This window comes from Zosterops lateralis (assembly GCF_965231275.1).
Source record: "Zosterops lateralis genome assembly, chromosome: W".
Taxonomy (NCBI): Eukaryota; Metazoa; Chordata; class Aves; order Passeriformes; family Zosteropidae; genus Zosterops; species Zosterops lateralis.
The window spans coordinates 442,377-460,361 of NC_139801.1; positions in this window are offsets into that span (position 1 = coordinate 442,377).

The following is a 17,985-nucleotide window of genomic DNA, read 5'->3' on the forward strand; positions in this document are numbered from 1 at the left end:
AGTTTGCAGCTGCTGGACTGGGAAAGACCCTTCAGTTCCAAGCCCCTGCCACGGACACTTTCCACTGGAGCAGGTTGCTCCGAGCCCTGTCCAACAAGAGAAGCAGCACTCCTGCTTTGTGTCACTGCTTTTGGGGACAGCTCACCTGGAGCAGCCTGGAGCTGGAGCAAGGACATTGATGCCACTCTGGTCCTGTGTCTGGACCCATTTTCCCCATGCAAAAGAGATTTGTGAGGACCTTGGGAAGGTGTTTTGGTGAGAAAATGTTTAACCCCTGCCGTGTGCTGCAGCCTCTCCCCTGACCCTCAGTGAGCCCCAGCCCCACCAACAAGTTGCAGTGGAAACAAAGGCAGTTCTTGCTTCAGATTCTTCAGAGATAGCAATATGTCAGGAGCCCCTGGAGAGGCCGAAAGTAAATGAATCAGTGCTAGAAAGTGAAGGATATCATCCGTGCTGAATGGTGAAAAGGAGTCCTGAACAGTCTCTTCATTGATTTTCCTGTAATTGACACAGAGCTCGGCTCGCCGGAGGCTGCGGCAGGAGCGGGGAGGCCTAGGTACCGCTCCCGCCTCAATTAGGCAGCTCGGGGCGGTGGGCAGCTCCAGAGGAGCCGCTGGGCTGGGAGCCCGTGCTCTCACTGCTCACAGGGTGCTCTGCAAGCTGCCTGCAGGACAAAGGGGCACCTTGGAAGGGCTGCCAGCAGCTTCTCACCAGCCCCGGGATAGCCCCGGGTACGCTGAGCCCTCAGCTGGTGAGAAACAGCGGCTCTAAAGTCAGGAAAATCCAGCAGCGGCAGGAAACCTGGTTAGCTGAGATCTGAGGCTCTGTGTGAGACCTCTCAGCTGGGCAGTGGGACAGACCTGCTCTCGGGGCACCCACAGACACCCTGTCCTGGGGCAGAGCCGTGGGGCAGCAGGGCTGGCACTGCAGAGGGTGGGGTCCCATCGAGGAGAAGCACAGCTGCACCACATGAAAGGAGCCAGGAGCATCGATTGCTTTACAGCCCAGCAGAGGAACCAACCACCTGTCAGGTTAGGTGTGCACTTTTAGAAAATGCTCCCACTTTTTCATTTATTCATGCAAAAGGCACACGGTCTTTATAAGAGTGCAGGAAACTTGTGCTTTGAAGGTTTGCCCCCACTGAAATCCACTTTTTTCCAGGCTATCTTTGCAATTTCCCTCCCTCCTTTGAAGCTGGTGTTTGGGGTCTCCAAGCATAAGGGGTTCTCGGTCTGCCTCACAGCACTCCGAGTGGTTTTAAAGTCTCTTTAAAACCAGGTGCTTGTCAGCCTGCTGGGCTGTGAAGATCCATGAATTTATTACCACCCCAGCATCCCCCCGCCTCGGCTGCGTTTAGCTGGATTACAGCAGCTCAGCCTGGGCTGCAAAGGTATTCCCGGGGGAAGGGTGTGAGCAGCGAGCTCCTGCGGCTCCTGGGACACCCTGCTGGGCTCAGGAACCCTCACATCCCGGCCCTTAAGGCAGCGGGAGCAGCCACAGAGGCAGGAGCCAGCGGCAAACAGGGGACACAGCGGGGACACTGCCGGGACCACAGTGGGACCAGGGAGGGCTGGGCAGGATTCAGGCTGGAGCCAGGTGGGATCCCAGTAGGACAAATACAACCAGGTCTGACCGTGGTGGGGCCCTGGCAGGATCCAGGTAGAACCCAGGTGAACCCCGGGTGTGCCCTGGTCCGCCCGAGCCCCGCGTTTCCCTGAGTCACTCCCTGCCCGGAGCCCCGCGTTCCTGCTGATGCAGCGCCGGGGTCACTAAATGCTTTGTTGAACGCCTGCCCGCGTGTGCCTAAGTGCTTTCAGCCTGGGTGGCTGCTGAATCGGGTTTCCTGGGACAATTATTTTGAACATAAGTACCCAAAGTCTGCTCGAGTCCTTTTCTAAGTGCTTACGTTATTTTGTTTTAAAAAACCTGGCGTTGCATCCTTATCCCAGTGGTCAGAGCCGTCCCAGAGATGTACTTATTTTAATTATATTTGGAAAAATGCTTGCTGGGCACAACGGGAGCATCTCTCCACCTGACTCTAAAACGTGCAGTGCTTTCTCTCAGCCTGTGAGCTCTCACCCTTCTGGCAGTGCCAGGAGCCCGCTGAGCCTCAGGCATGGGGTCACATCCCGTCAGGAATCTTTGGGAGTTCAGTCCCAAGCCTCAGTGGGAAACAATGGGAATAACCCTGGTGTGCCCATGAGGAGGGCTTGGGATGTGTGTTGCTGCCTCCTCCACTCCCTGCTGCCCTTGGTGCAGGACCACGGTGAGTTAAGCCAGGCTTGGCAAGGCTGGCAGCTGAAGGAGGTTCCTGGGGGCCCAGGAGAACACAGAGACAGCTGCCCCTGGAACAGGTAAGTTCACTCTTCACCTAGTTAAACCACCAGGAACTTACTGAAGGCTTCAGGATTTAAGCTCATCATTTCTTTTAATAGTTCATTACATTTTAAAACCATCCCACACCTGGTTTGTTATGCTGCATTCATGTCTCCCATGCCTATCGCTTCACCTCCTTCCCAAGGAAACCAGAGACATCCCAGAGTGGGGAGCCTATTCCAGAGGCTCCTGTTTGTAGTGGAGAAAGAGGTGGTGCTGTGTCCCCAGCACTGCAGGGATGCACGGCCCCACATGGATTCATGGCACTGCAGGGATGCACGGCCCCACATGGATTCATGGCACTGCAGGGATGCACGGCCCCACATGGATTCATGGCACTGCAGGGATTCATGGCACCACAGGGATTCATGGCACTGCAGGATTCATGGCACCACAGGGATTCATGGCACTGCAGGATTCATGGCACCACAGGGATTCATGGCACTGCCACTCACCCAGGCTGCTGCTGCTGCTCCCCATGGACTGGCATCCCTTGGGATGTGTCTGCCTGCCTGTGTCAGCTGAGCTCAGCAAGGACAGGCAGCCCCACTGTGCAAAATCCTAATGAAAGAGCTAAAGCTGGGAAGGGTAGGGAGCGATTAGTGGTGTGCATGCAGCGGAGCTTCCTGCAGATTACTCGTCTTTAGACCTAATCCTCCACGCTGGGAAAAAATCCCAAATCTCTTCATTTTTTTTTATGGAGTGATTATCATAGACTGCGGAATGATTGTGTAAAAATTAATCCTGGGGGATGAGATCAGGTTTGGAGCTGCAGCGTGGTGCTGGCCAGAAGCTGGTAAACAAACCTTTCCCGGAGTGAGGGAATTAAGCTCCAGTGGCTCCCTTGTTTTCCCTGCGCTGAGGGGGCTTTATCCAGAGCTCCAGCTGGGAGCAGCCAGGGATGCCCACAGGCCCAGGTCCCCCAAGGCTTTGCAGGGCTTCCCTGAGGTGGGAGGGGGCCTGTGGAGCGGGCAGGGGGCTCTGGCAGGACAGATGGGACAGACCAGCAGTGGTACAGTGCCGGCACCCCCGGCTCCAGGCGGTCATCCATCCACAGGGCTCGGGTTCAAGAAGGTGCTTAAGCCCAGCATTAGGAGAGCACGCCATCCCCATCCCGCTGCCAAGTGTGATGGATCTGTAACTATTCTGAAGCCATCCATGAATATTGCATGTGGATCCACTTATTGGAGCCTCCCCTGCATGGCTGCCTGGGCCTGGTTTAATGTTGGGCTGTCAGGAAATGCAAGCCAGGGAGGAATAACGGGGGATCAGCCCTTTTGGTGCCAGCAGGAGAGGGTGTGGGGGGAGAGGCAGGGAGTGAGCCCGGGGGCACTGCCAGGGATGGGGCTCTGGGCTGGTTTAAATGCCTCCCTCAGGTGTTTGACCCCGGGAAGGGAACAGCACATGGGGCATCTGCCTGCTGGCAGAGCCCTGGGCAGGAGCACAGGGACAGGGATCAGCTCAGCCCTGTCTGGAGCCACTGGAGGGAGAGGTGGCAGTGACTTGATGCAAACTTCTCCTGTGTTTCTCACACCCATAATCAGAGCAGGGCACCCAGCACCTGCTGCAGTGGTGACAGAGCACAAGGTCAGAACTGCTCGTGGAAAACCACCCCCAGAGGGGGCTCTGCGGTGATTCACTCAGTCAGGAGTTGGAGATGAAGCCCGGGTTAATTTTATGCATTAATCAACAAGAGAGGGAACGTTTTATTTTTACTGGATGGCCGGCGTCCCTCCCATTTACACCGCACGGCTCCATTGATTTCATTAGGATCTGCCAGGCAGGAATGAGAGCGGAACTTGGCCCCCTTAATTAAGACGACTGTTGCTAAAGGCAGAATGATGGAAAATAATTAACCCTGTAAAAAAAACCACACGATGCTGAGAAGGAGAAATACATAATTTAGGAATCAGGAGGCCATTATGCAATATTAATTGCAGACAGCATGTCTGAACAGCACGACACACCGCGAGTCGTGCCGCTCCTCGCAGAGCTGCTGGGGAGGCCAATCTGGCTCTTGGTGTTCAACCAAGAGCCCCAAAGTTGCATCTCTGGAATAAATGTCCTGGGTCTGGGTGCATTTGGGAGCCCAGGGTGGGCTCAGGAGAGCCACTAGGGAGCTGCTGTCTCCACTCCCAGAGCTCCCCAAATGCGCTGCTTCTGCTGGTGGAGGCTCAACCAATTTCATTAATTAAAGTTCTAATTGTGCTAAGGGAGCTTTGACCTCCTAGAAGGACCCTTGCCCTTCTTTGCCAAGAAAATTGGATTATTCCTCCTAGTGCTGATTGTGAGAGCCTTCTCTTGCTGCTAAAATATTCTCTCTACTTCCTAATCAAATGACTTAAAAGGCCAAACATGGAACTTTCAACAGCAATAACAAACATACCCATTTATTAAAACAGACACAAGAAACAGCAATTCCATGGGCAGTTTCTGGGGAAGGCTATAAATGGATGCAAAGGGAAGGTCCACTGGTTCCTGGTGATGCTTTAGAGGTTGGATACTGGGCTGTGAAGCTCCTTTCAACAGAAAAGGAACCAGAGCAATGCCCTGGAGATGGGGATGTTGACCACCCCAGGGCTGGGATAGCAGCAGAAACAGCTGGATAATTTCAGGATGAGGGCATTGCCACAGCTGCATGGTTCTTATCTTTATTTCACCTCAGTGAAACCTCTTTACCCCGTTGGTTCCAATGTTTTGCGCTCAGTGGCAACTCCATAATTGTGGCAGGGAAAGGTGGTGGTGAAAAATCAATTAATGTTCATTTCCTATATCATTGTCATTAATGGCAAAGCCGGTAAGAACCATCTTGTAGGAAAAGATGGTTTTCCAGGGGTTTTGGCTGGAGGTTGTGTGTAGTGCACATAAAGCAGGAATAAAATCCTCTGCTTAGCTCCCTGTTTTGCTAACATACCAGAGGACATCTTATTTTTATTTATCTCTTATATTTCGATATTTTACATACTTAATTCAACCTTAAGGCTTCTCCTTCCAGCTCATCTTTCTTGGTCCCCATTGCTGAACAGGCCTAAAGTTGTCTGGACCCAGCAGCAGGTGGAACTGTGTGACACACAGTCATTAAAAAAGTGTCAGCAATTAGTCATGATAATGAACTGACATGGCCATGAAATTGCTACCAAGAAAACAACTTCGAAACCTCCTCCTGCTGCTGCTGCCATCACATCCCAGAGGTGTCAGGCCCTGGGCACTCCTGGGCAGTGGAGCAGACAGGGCCGTGCCCCAGCAGAGCTCAGAGCTCCTCTGTCCTTCAGCCTCCTCTCCCCGCACACTAAATCAAGGCATTATTTCCTAACTGACTGTAATTTTATTTGGTAGCCCTCGCTAATGAGCTCTTTGTGTAATGTATCATAAATTACTTACTGCAAGATATTCTTTTACTTAGAATGGGTAAAAAATCGGCCTTGGCTCCAGCCTGTGCCCACACCGTGCTGGATTTTTCCAGCCGATGCTCAGCTACGCTCGAGCCCTAATTCTGCAGATAAACAGCTTCTATTTCATTAAATGAGCTCGGCGCAGAATGTTTGTCTTAGTTATTTCCAGAAAATTAATTCATAGGGCTTAATCTGTTTAGCATCTGATTAATGGGATTTTTAATCACCCATAATAATGATAATAACGGGCTTAAAGTAATAACCCAGGCAAAGGTGTGTATTTGTCTTTGCTCTGCCCGTTGTCCTGACAGCCATCAGTGCTGCACAATAACTCCAGATATTTGGCATCGTTCCTTTCAGATCTATTGATCAGGTGGGAAAACCAGGCCTATTTTGAATCCGTCTCATTTAACGATGCTTGTAAAAGCACCTGTTAGCAGAGAGGGAGTTTGGGAAGCAGCACTGCCTGCTCCTGGAGCCAAAATGCATCCAAACTGCTCCCTGCTGGGACACAAATGCCATTAAGCCCCGTCTCTGATAATTAAACACCTGCTGCATGACACCTAAAATCAGATTTGTTACCGGGCACAGCAAGGGGCACAACAGGGATGTGTTGGAGTGTGGATTTAGTGTGGATTTAGTGGGACAGTGCCCGTGCTGTGCCAGAGATGTGTGGGCCTGTGGTGTTTCATGCTGGGAATTCCATTTTTTATCTGAGTGCCACATCCCCCACTGCCATCCTCAGAGTCCCACCTAGCTGTGAATAGAGCAGCTGAGACCAAACACAACTCAGTGCAGACGTGGGCAGGGCTCACCCTCCTCCTGTCAGGATTTATTCCCAGCTCCTTTCTGTGCTGCTGCAGAATGGCAGTGGCTGAGCTCGCAGGCTGCCATCCTGGCTGGGAGACCCTTTGCCTTTTTGAGGGGAGAAACTCCTTTTCTGCCTGGCAGAGACCCGAAGGCCAGTGCCTTTGTCTGTGGCAGGTGAGCAGGAGGTCAGGGCACGGGCTGCAGCACTTCCCAGGGAGGGATCGATACCCAGCCAGCCACGCTCCTGCTCTCCACGGGGAGGAACGCGGACAGGCACGTGCTGGGGGAGGCAAAAGGCATCCTCTGCCTCTCCCCGGCTGAAATTGGAAAGAAATGGATCGATCTTTGACTCTTTTCGGGGTGAGGGGAAATTGCAGAATGAAGATGACTTGAAAGAATGAGATGGATGGGAGTAACTGGAGCTCATCCTCGGCGGGAGAGGAAAATGCAGCACAAATGATGATGTTAGCCATCCATCCGTCAGTCAGGGCCTTTATTCTCAGGTCCATCATGGCAGGACTGGAGCAGCGTGGGCTCTGCTGGTGCAGGAACATGTGCAGCCTCCATCACCCATTGCTCCCAGGTGCTGTGTCCTGCTGGGGCTCCCAGGGGTCCGGGAAGGAAAAGATCTCCATGCCAGGCTGTGGTGAGAGGCTTGGAGCAGCCTGGGCTAGGGAAGGGTGGGGTGGCACTGGATAACACCCCTCCCAAATCAAACCATTCTGGGATTCTGTGGTTTCCCATGCCTGGAAATCCTCTTGCACAGCAGAGGCAGAGCCCCCTGGCATCACCATGCCTAGAGGTGAGGCAAAACCTGCCTCCCTTTCCCCCTGCTTTTTTCCATGAGAATTCCTTTTTGCCCAGTGGACAAAGATCTGCTTATTTCTAACAGAATTCCTAAGAGAAGCATTCCCAGCTGTGCCACAGTGTTCCCATCACCGTGTTCACTCTCCACACTTGGAGCTCTTTGAGGGGATGCTGGGCCCGGGGAATTCCCTGTGGGAGCAAACACCCACTCCTAGGAGAGGGCCAGGTCCCACAGCTCCTGTCACTGCTCCTGTGGAAGGGAGGGAGGGAGGGATGAGCTCTCCGCGGCAGGGCAGTTATAAATCCCCAGCATAGCAGGTTCCAGGCTGATTGCCTTTCCTGACGGAGTCTCTCTGTAAATGAGGCTTTTCACAGATGACAGATAGAGCTGCTCCCGCGGAGCATAAATCCTGGCGGCCCAAAGTGCCGCCACAGCCTGTTTAACAGCCCTGCTCCCCCCAGCCCCGAGTGCAGCTCCTCGGGATGACACAGCGCTCCGGTGGCAATTCCTCATCAATTAGCCCTGTCGGCACCGCTGGGCCCCCGCCGCCGCTCGGCTGAGCCGGGCACTGACCCTGCTCCGGAATAAACCTCCGAGGATGGGCTTCCCTCCATTGCTGCGGGCTGAAAGGCCATTTCCCCTTGTGTGCGGCTTCTCCGGGACATCTTCCTCCCCCTCGTCCTCTCTCTCCTTGCGGGCTCTGCCCTGTGCCGTTTGTCCATGTTGCTGACCTCTGGAGCAGATGGCACTGTGGGCTCACACAGCTCCCCGGGGTGTGGGGGACGAGCAGAGGGTCTGTGCTGTGCATCCCAAACAGGGCACCCCTGGCAGGAGCACAGGGATATCCCAGTAAAGGAACTGGCACAGGGATGTCCCAATGCAGGAACTGGTACAGGGATATCCCAGTGCAAGAACTGGCACAGGAATGCTCAGCACAGGGATGCCCCAGTGCAGGAACTGGCACAGGAATGCTCAGCACAGGGATATCCCAGTGCAGGAACTGGCACAGGGATGTTCAGCACAGGGATATCCCAGTGCAGGAACTGGCACAGGAATGCTCAGCACAGGGATATCCCAGTGCAGGAATTGGCACAGGGATGTTCAGCACAGGGATATCCCAGTGCAGGAACTGGCACAGGAATGCTCAGCACAGGGATATCCCAGTGCAGGAATTGGCACAGGGATGTTCAGCACAGGGATATCCCAGTGCAGGAACTGGCACAGGAATGCTCAGCACAGGGATATCCCAGTGCAGGAATTGGCACAGGGATGTTCAGCACAGGGATATCCCAGTGCAGGAACTGGCACAGGAATGCTCAGCACAGGGATATCCCAGTGCAGGAATTGGCACAGGGATGTTCAGCACAGGGATATCCCAGTGCAGGAACTGGCACAGGAATGCTCAGCACAGGGATGCCCCAGTGCAGGAACTGGCACAGGAATGCTCAGCACAGGAATGTCCCAGTGCAGGAATGCTCCATGCTGTGCCAGGGAGCACCAGCAGTGCCAGGGAAGGACTCAGGACTCCATCCATGGTGGTGTAAAGGTCTGTCACTCCCTGAGGTGAACGCAGCCATGCTGATTTACACCCTGTGCCCCACGGGCTGGACCAGGGGGCAGCTCCCTGCAGCCTCTGCCCTGAACCACAAATCCCAAAATCCCAGCCCAGTCGGAGCCCCTCGCATGCCGACGTTGATCCGGCTGAGGCGTCGTGTGCAGGAATCAATTTTGCCAGCCACCCAGGGCACTTCTTCCTGCAGAAACTCCAAGTTTGCAAAGGAAGACAAACATTTAGGCCAGGCTGTGCCTTTCCCAGGGCAGCTGGTTCCTGCTGGCCAGCCATCGGCATTCCGGCCGAGGCGGGAGCCGCAGCCCGGCGCTCATTACTCTGCTCCCAGATGAACAGTAAGTCTCTGGAACAGTACTTACAGCCTGTAATAATATTACTGCTCGCTCTGCTACATGGTCCCTCAGTCATTTTTTCAATTAAAAAAGGCCCAATGCTCTATTAACCTTTTGCCTGCTCCTCCATCCTTCATCTGCCGGCAGCCAGGATCGCAGCCGTGTGTTAAAGAAGGCATAGATTACTGTAAAGCAGCGCCGAGCCCTCTGTCATGGCCACGATGAAGTGTCATTTGTTCATTTAAAAATATGAGCCAGTTTATCAAATTCCCCACCTCTGAACCGCTGCTGGAATCTCTTTGTTACCCGTGCAGGAGGCAGGCAGAGCAAAGCCAGATGCAGTATCTCAGAGCTGGGGCTGGCAGGGCTCCTGCTGACCCTTCTGCCATGGCCAGATGTGTTCTGCCCCCAAACCCTTCAGCAGCAAGTGCTGGCAGCTCGAGGAAATGTAAATAAACACAGCTATTTTCATGGCAGGGATGGCAGGGAGGAGCTGCTGCTCCCGGCTGTCCCCTGCCTGTGACCACCTTGCACCTGCAAAACTTCATCCCATTCGGGTTCCAGGGGGTTTTCCTGGCAGGAAATACAGACCCAGGGGAGGTGCTGCGGCCTGGGGGTGCACCCCATGTCCCACCCCTGTCAAACGTGCTGCGGTTTATTTTATTCCAATTTATTTCTGATTTGCTGCTTTTATTCCTCTCTCAAGGCACCAGCTGCTTGGTTCTAGCTACAGGGACTTGTTAGACAAGAGCCCCAGATGCTCCAGTTTGATTTCCAGGATCCACAAATAACAGTGTACAACACATTATTTGCTAGAAATTACCTGAAGCTCAGCCCTTCGGAGCTCACTGTGCTGTGCAGAAAAGAGACCCTGTTCCAATCAATATCCTTTCCACGGTCTCTGCCTGTCCACTGGCCATTATTTCACTGGGTTTATTTTGCTTACAGTCCCAGCTGCATCAATAGAAGAGCTCCAAGTGCTCTGGAGGTGGGTTTTGAGCTCTAGCCCTCTCCCTGGCAAGGTTACATCTTCTGGAAAAAGATGATATCCATTAAAACTCCTTCAGAAAAGTCCAGCAAAAAATGCCTGTCTCTGTCCCAGCAGTGGAGAGAGAAAAAGAACAGAGAATTTGCAGCATCATCTCCAGTTTGGGCAGTGCCCACATACATCCCCTTCCCTTCCAGGGATGTGTGAAATAGCTGGGATGAGCTGGGAGCCAAACCAGGCAGGGTAAATGGGGATAACTCCGTGTGAGTATTGCTACTGAGCTTTGTCTGGCAGTGCCATACCAAATTCATAGATTGCTCATTTACCAAGGCCTTGGACTTTCACTCCTTAATCCTCCTGGTGCCCAGGAGCGTGTGCCTGTGCCAGTGAGGAAGGTCTCCCACAGCTTCCCCCGGCTCCAATCTGGGGACTCTTTCCTTATGGAGCAGCCTCAGGTGAAAGGTGCCTTGCTATTCCCATTTTTCCTGCAGAAGTTCCCATATCCAGCTAGCAGGGCATTTTCCCCTCTTTCCCTGATGAGCTAAACATGTCAGGCTCTTTCAGTCTGTGGCTGTGCGGTGTATTTTTGGCTGCAGGTAATTTTTACAGCTATTTTCCGTTCTCCCCTCCTCAGTTTCCAGCATCCTTTCGAGCCCTGAGTACCACAACAGGCTGTAGCACTGCAATATCTGGCCACAAGTGCCCCATGCTGAGGCAGGAGTAGCTCACCTGCATTTACCCAGAGCTTCCATTAGCCCATTTCCCCACAGCAGCTTTTTGGGTATCATGCTCCATTATTTATTTGAGGATAAACACCTAAAAGCTGGATGCTTTTCAGAGCTGCTTCTCCCGGAGTGCTCTCCCAGGACACGGAATGTGACACTGCCTCTCCAGCTGCAGGTTTTACTGCAGGAAACCTCCCAGCTCCTCCAGTCTCCCCCTGCTCCTCTGGTGCTGGTCCCTGCAAGTGTTCAGGATGGGGCTTGGAGCAACCTGTCCTAATGGAAGGTCTGTAAGGTCCCTCCCAACCCAAAGCAGCCCCTCCCAGCCCTGGGATGCTCAGCTCCTTTCCTGGCTTGTGCCCCGTCTCCCTCATAATCTCCCTCTCCTCGAGAGTTTCTGTGGATCAGCAGGTCCCTTTGTGTTCTCCAAATGACGGCTGTGATGGGATTGTGCCCACCTTTTCCAGGCTGGATGTACCTCCCTGTGTCCGTGGGCTCTCCCTCTCCCAGCCCTGCTGATCTCCCTCCTCTCCCTCCCTGGCCCCCAGATTTATTATTCTACAGTGATTGTGTTGAATTGCATTTGAAATCAATTAGCACAGGTACTCAGAGATGAATGTTCATGCTCTGAAAAAAGGTGATGAAAACATACCATTTAAATAGAAATCAATTTCCCTTTCATGTATTTCTTCCTAGCTGCTGCCCCGAAATTAATAGTTTTTAGATATTTGTGCTTGGAGAGGAGAGGCTCCCCTCGTAAAGCACTTCCCTCTACTCCTCCTCTTCCTCCTCCTCCTCCTCCTCCTCCTCCCGGAAAACCAAAAAACCCCAGCACTTTTCTGCTAAACTCTCCTGTAAAATCGTGACCAAAGGATCCTTGTGCCATGCTCCACGGATCTCCTGAAGGAGGAGTTTTCCCTGGGCTAAAGCAGCTCTCAGCAGTCAGGAGATGATGACCTTTGACAGGGTACCCTAAAACTGACCTGTCCCCTCATCCCTGGCTCTTAATGCCAAGGGTCTTCCCAACCTGCTTGTCCACAGGGAGCAGCACTTTAATGCCATAATCATTTCATTTATTATCTTCTTTAGGCTACAAAACCTAATCCCCAAATTTAGGCAAGCATCTGTGCTCCTCATTTCCCACAAGGCCCCAAATTATGGCTCAGCCCCTCTGCTACGCCCTGATCCCTTCGATCTGGTTTTCTATCGGTGTTATGATTAATCTCCTCTTCCAATCAGTTTTCCTCACCATCTGTTTTCCAGCAGGACTCCCGTGCTATGGGGAGGACCCTGAACCCTGGGGCTCCCTGGCTCTAATCCTGGCTGTGCCATCCTGACCGTGGCCATCCCAAACCAGCCACTCCCTGTGACCTCCTTGTCTCCCAGGCAGAGCCAGAGTGGAAGTGGGGCAGCAGGAAAACTGAGGTGCTGCTCTGCTGCTGGGCTCTCATGGGGAAATGAAGTGCAAGGGCCAATCAGGTTCATATATTTAGGAAATGGGGGCAGTTTTCCTAACGGTGAGGGTGGTGAGAGCAAGCCCTGTGCTGGGATTATTCTCTGTGGGACGATGCATCTCCAGCTCTGAGCTCTTCCCTGCGGATTTTGTGGATAAGCTGGAGAATGGATGTTCCCCATCCACTCTGGATGGGAAACAACCCACAGGCTGTGCCCCCTCCAGCCCCCCCAGGGCAGCAGCAGGACCCAGTCACTGTCTTGGGACAGAGGCACATTCCCTGATCCCAGAACTGGGCTGTGCCCATGTCGTTGGGCAGAGGTGCCCCAGGGTTCCCTTTCCCTGTGTCAGGACCCCCATCCAGCCTCTGGGAGCAGCTCAGGAGTGCTAAAGGCACAGGGACACCTTGCAGTCAATGCCCTCATTTGCATGGTTCATTTTTAGACGTTTTTGAGCTGTGCCTATCATTTCTCTAAGAGAAATCAGGTTTTGAGCTCAGCCCCTGGTTGCACAGGTCGGGAATAAAAACTGTTCACATCCTCTGTGTTCCTGGTCTCCAGGTATTGATCGCCGTCTCCATTTTCCCCACTCTCGCCTTGATTCCTGCCACTGCCTATTTTTGGTTTATGCTTCCTGCCAGCAGATCCTTCTGGAGCTTTTCTCAGGCTCCTGCTTTGCCTCCCACCGGTGCTGCAGCATCTCCAGCCCTCCCCAGGCCCTCCTGGCCGGCTCCCAGGCAGCCCCAGCCCTGCCCTGTGCCCGTGGAGGGGCTTTGGTTGGTAATTACAGCACATGTTCATCTTTTAATCCAGAGATTTCATTCACCTCCCAGCTAACCCCTCCGTGTTGCTAGGATTTCTATCCCCCCTTTTATTTTTAGATCTAGATATTTGCTAAAAGTATAGATTTTTCACCCTTCTCTTGGGCTGGCAATCACTCTGTGTGGGTAGGACTGCAAATCTGAGTTATTAAATCTTTACATATCCAGAACACCACGCTAAAGGCTTCTTTGGGGTTCTTTTTGCTTACAGGGTGTAAATAGAGTCAGGAGTATCCAAATCCCTGTCCTCCACTCCATCCATTTGTTTTGCTGGGACTGTGATGTCTTTAATTTCCCAATTTTTCCCTCCCTGCGTTATTTGTTACCCGCTCAGACGAAGGCAGGCAGCTGGCAGGCTCAGAAATCAATTCAGCTCTGGAGTTGGAGTCTCAGAAGAGCCGTGTGGGGATGGCTGCCACCTTCCCGGGATGGCCGGTGACAGAAGATAAATCGCCGTGGATTTTTTGCCAACGTGCCATATTTCAAACTCATAATCAGCCCAGCATCACCCTCGGCTTCCTTCAGCATCTCCTTCCCACTGCGGGTGATTTATGGCCCCGGGTACCGCCACCAATTGTACATTTCTAATCCTCTCTTGTATAATTTCTCTTCGCTGCATTTCCTTAATTACCCTCCTTCTGACCTTCCTTTTCTTTCCTTACCCCTGCTTCCAGCTTGCTCCTGGGCTTCCCTGCCCTCGCTTGACTCCTCCATTTAATTTACGGTGTGACTGTGGTTTATGAGCCCCCTCAGCCCCGGTGACACTGGGGTTTTGGGGTGGCCTGTTCCTGAGGCTGGAGCACAGGTGGGAGCAGCCCCTTGCCAGGCTGGATTTGGGCACATTGCCTGGACAAACATCCCTTTCCTGTGTGTAAAGGACTCCTGGTCCCAGCGCTGGCGTTTGTCACCTCTGCTGTCAGTAATTCCAAACAAGGAAAGCCATGGAGACATCCTGGTTGTTCCCTGTGCAGAGGATCTGGGACAAAGCACCCCACACAAATCCATGGCCAGGTGCCAGCTCCAGAAGGGCCTAGAGGAATTGTAGAGTCTCTAAAGGCTGGAAAAACCCTCCAAGTTCATCGAGACAAAATTCCCCCAGCACTGACCCGTGTCCCCAAGGGCCACAAAGCTTTAAATCTCTCCAGGGATGGGAACTCCACTCTGGGCAGTGCTGCCTGGGCTGGGGCCCGAGGGCAGAGGGAAAGCACAACAGTTAACTTTAAGGAATCACTGGAACATCTTCTTCATAATTAATAAATGGGAGATGTTACTGCAGCTAATCAATAAAGTTGTTAGAGGGAATTGATCGCAGGGGGAACTCTTTTTGTGGGTACAGTTTTTCACCTCTGCGGAACAAAGGGCTCCCCGGGGTGCTCTCACCGTGATGGGCACTGGGAGCCTGACCCAAACAGCCAACCAGGGAGAGATAATTAATTAATTAATTAGCTAATTAATGTGAGAGCCTGCGAGAGCCACCAGAGAGTGGTGGCTGTGCGTGGGGTGACCTGGGGCACTGTCAGTCCGTGCCACTCGTGCCACCACCGAGCACAGCCGTGCCCCTGGGATGCTCATGCCAGGATGTTTTCCCAGCAGGAGCCCTGCTCCTCTCGGGTGGATCAGCTTTTCCATGACAAACCCCGCTGTCTGGGCAGGAAACATCCCTCTAGCAGGGACTTTATGGGGTGAGAATGAGCACAAAAAACCCAAAAACCCCTGGGACTGACCTTGACATGAAAGGATTTGCCTTGGGAGATGAAATTTAAAGAGCTTGGTTTGGGTTTTCGACTTGTTTGGGGTTTTGACTTGGTGGCTTTTTTTTTTACTTGTTGGGTTTTTTTAGTGGTTTGTTCCTTTTCCATTTGGAGAGGCTGTTTGTGTCCTACTCCAGCTCAGGCTCAGCTGGTTCTGGCTGAGGGCAGGAGCTCCTTGAACACTTGCAGGGACAGGACCTGGATTAAACCAAGGGCATTATTCTTGGCAACAACTGCTGCCCCAGGTAGCTGATCCCAAAGCAGGAGGTGAACCAGGCACAAACCAGGATGTCCCTGGAGCAGCAGCCCGACTTTCCGGGCAGCCAGTTATTGCTTGTAATTAACTCCAGCAAGCAAATCTCCTCTAAATCAATCACAGCTTGACTAATAAATAAATCTTGGCTCAATCACTACCTGCAGAACGTGTAGACAAGGGTGAATTTCCTGGTGCTGGACTGGGGAATCGTGGCTTGACAGCAGGAGGGACACGGGGATCCGAACGTGCTGCATTATTTAAAACTTCAGGGCTAATAAAATTCTGGAGGAGCCTAGCCCATTAGCTCAGCGTCCCCACTGACACTTCTCCCACTGTATTAGGCGCTGTGTTAATGATTTTATATTCCCTCCTGGCTCCCCCACTCATTTTTCTTTGTCTTTTTGTCATTTTAATGGGGCAGTGGGACGTGTTCCACAGTGACATCCCAGGGGCTGGAGCCTTGTGGAGCAGAGCCCACACCCCTGGTTTGGCTCCTCTGGCCCCCCCAGGTCCCACCTCAGCATCATCACACGGGCCTTGGCTAATTCCAGGGCCGTGTACCTTAATCTAATGACTAATTCCAGGAACCTGTCACTCCATAATGGGCTGCGCCCCCCGGGATGCCCCAGGGAGGCTGTGCGGACAGGGAGGATCCTGTGGGCTCTCAGATGAGAGGGAAGCTTCCCTCATTAGCTCATTAACTCGCTAATTGGGGGGTATTTGTAAAACACAGAACATTTCCTGGAAATGGAGGAACAGGAGGGGAGTAGCCCGGGCTGGAGGCTTCATGGGAGGACCCAAACCCATGGGGCTGCTCCATCTTCACTGTCACTGATGTGGAGAGGGAGGAGGAGCTGTGTGAACGTGGCACCTGGTGAGAAACCCAGTGGAGCAATGGGAGAGAGCTGCAGGAATCCTGGCAGGCTCATCTCCCGAGGTCTGAGCCCCCAGAGCTCCCGGGGGCAGGTCCTGAGCCAGGGATGCTCCTGGAGGGACACATCCCTGCTTTGGCCAGCCAGGGGATGCTCAGGTGGCACAGGAGCCGTGTCCCCTCCACACAATGCAGCCTCGACTCGTGTATTTTTCATCCCAGTTGAGGGTGCAGTGTCAGCCGATGACCTTTGTCACACCCCAGTGCTTTCTGGGATGTAAATTAGGGCCTTTTTTTTTCCCCCATCTGGACAGATAAGACGGACTCTGACTCGCCCGGCTCGCAAGCCGATATTTATTGTGAGCCCACCGCTCCTCTCAGCAGGTGGACAAAGATAATACTGTCATTATGTGCTCAGAAAATGCTTTGTAAAATTTGGTAAAGTCCGCCAGATAACATCTGCCTCGAGGACCGCTCCGCTGTAAACAGGCCTTGGAAAAAACAGCACCCACTGCTTCTCCCCGGGAATATCGATTTTTGGCCTTGGAAAGGGTCAAATTCAAATCGGCGGCACAAAGAGCGGCCGCAGCCTCCCGCTTTTGACAAAGAACAAAGTGATGCGGCGGCAGGAGCGGCTCAAGGGCCGGCGCCTTTCCCACGGGAGCGGGGCAGCTGCTGCCCGCGGGGACCGGCCTGGCCCCTGTCCCCTGTCCCCTGTCCCCGCCTCCCGCCGGGAGCCCCGGGGCTGCACAGGGGCCCAGCCCCGCCAGGAGCGCGGGGACCACACCTGAGCCTCGGCCACACCCCTCCTGATCACACCTGAGCCTCGGCCACACCCCTCCTGATCACACCTGAGCCTCGGCCACACCCCTCCTGATCACACCTGAGCCTCGGCCCACACCCCTCCTGATCACACCTGAGCCTGGGCCCCACACCCCTCCTGATCACACCTGAGCCTCGGGCCACACCCCTCCTGATCACACCTGAGCCTCCTCCCCACACCCCTCCTGATCACACCTGAGCCTGGGCCCCACACCCCTCCTGATCACACCTGAGCCTCGGCCCACACCCCTCCTGATCACACCTGAGCCTGGGCCCCACACCCCTCCTGATCACACCTGAGCCTCGGGCCACACCCCTCCTGATCACACCTGAGCCTGGGCCACACCCCTCCTGATCACACCTGAGCCTCGGGCCACACCCCTCCTGATCACACCTGAGCCTCGGGCCACACCCCTCCTGATCACACCTGAGCCTCCTCCCCACACCCCTCCTGATCACACCTGAGCCTCGGGCCACACCCCTCCTGATCACACCTGAGCCTCGGGCCACACCCTTCCTGATCACACCTGAGCCTGGGCCACACCCCTCCTGATCACACCTGAGCCTCTGCCCACACCCCTCCTGATCACACCTGAGCCTGGGCCCCACACCCCTCCTGATCACACCTGAGCCTCGGCCACACCCTTCCTGATCACACCTGAGCCTGGGCCCCACACCCCTCCTGATCACACCTGAGCCTGGGCCCCACACCCCTCCTGAGCCGGGAGGGGCGGGACGGGAGGAGGAGGAGGAGGAGGAGGAGGGGGAGGAAGAAGAAGAGGAGGAAGAGGAAGAAGAAGAAGAAGAGGAAGAAGAGGAGGAAGAGGAGGAAGAAGAAGAAGAGGAAGAGGAGGAAGAAGAGGGAGATGTGCCCTGGCTGCTCCTGCATCTCACCTGGCAGCCACTGGTGACAGTGACATTTCCAAGGGTTTTCCCTGTCTGTCCTGGCCAGGCGAGTGAGGAGATGTTGGCTCAAAAAACCAGGAGAGGAACCTCTGAGCACTGTGGTGTGTC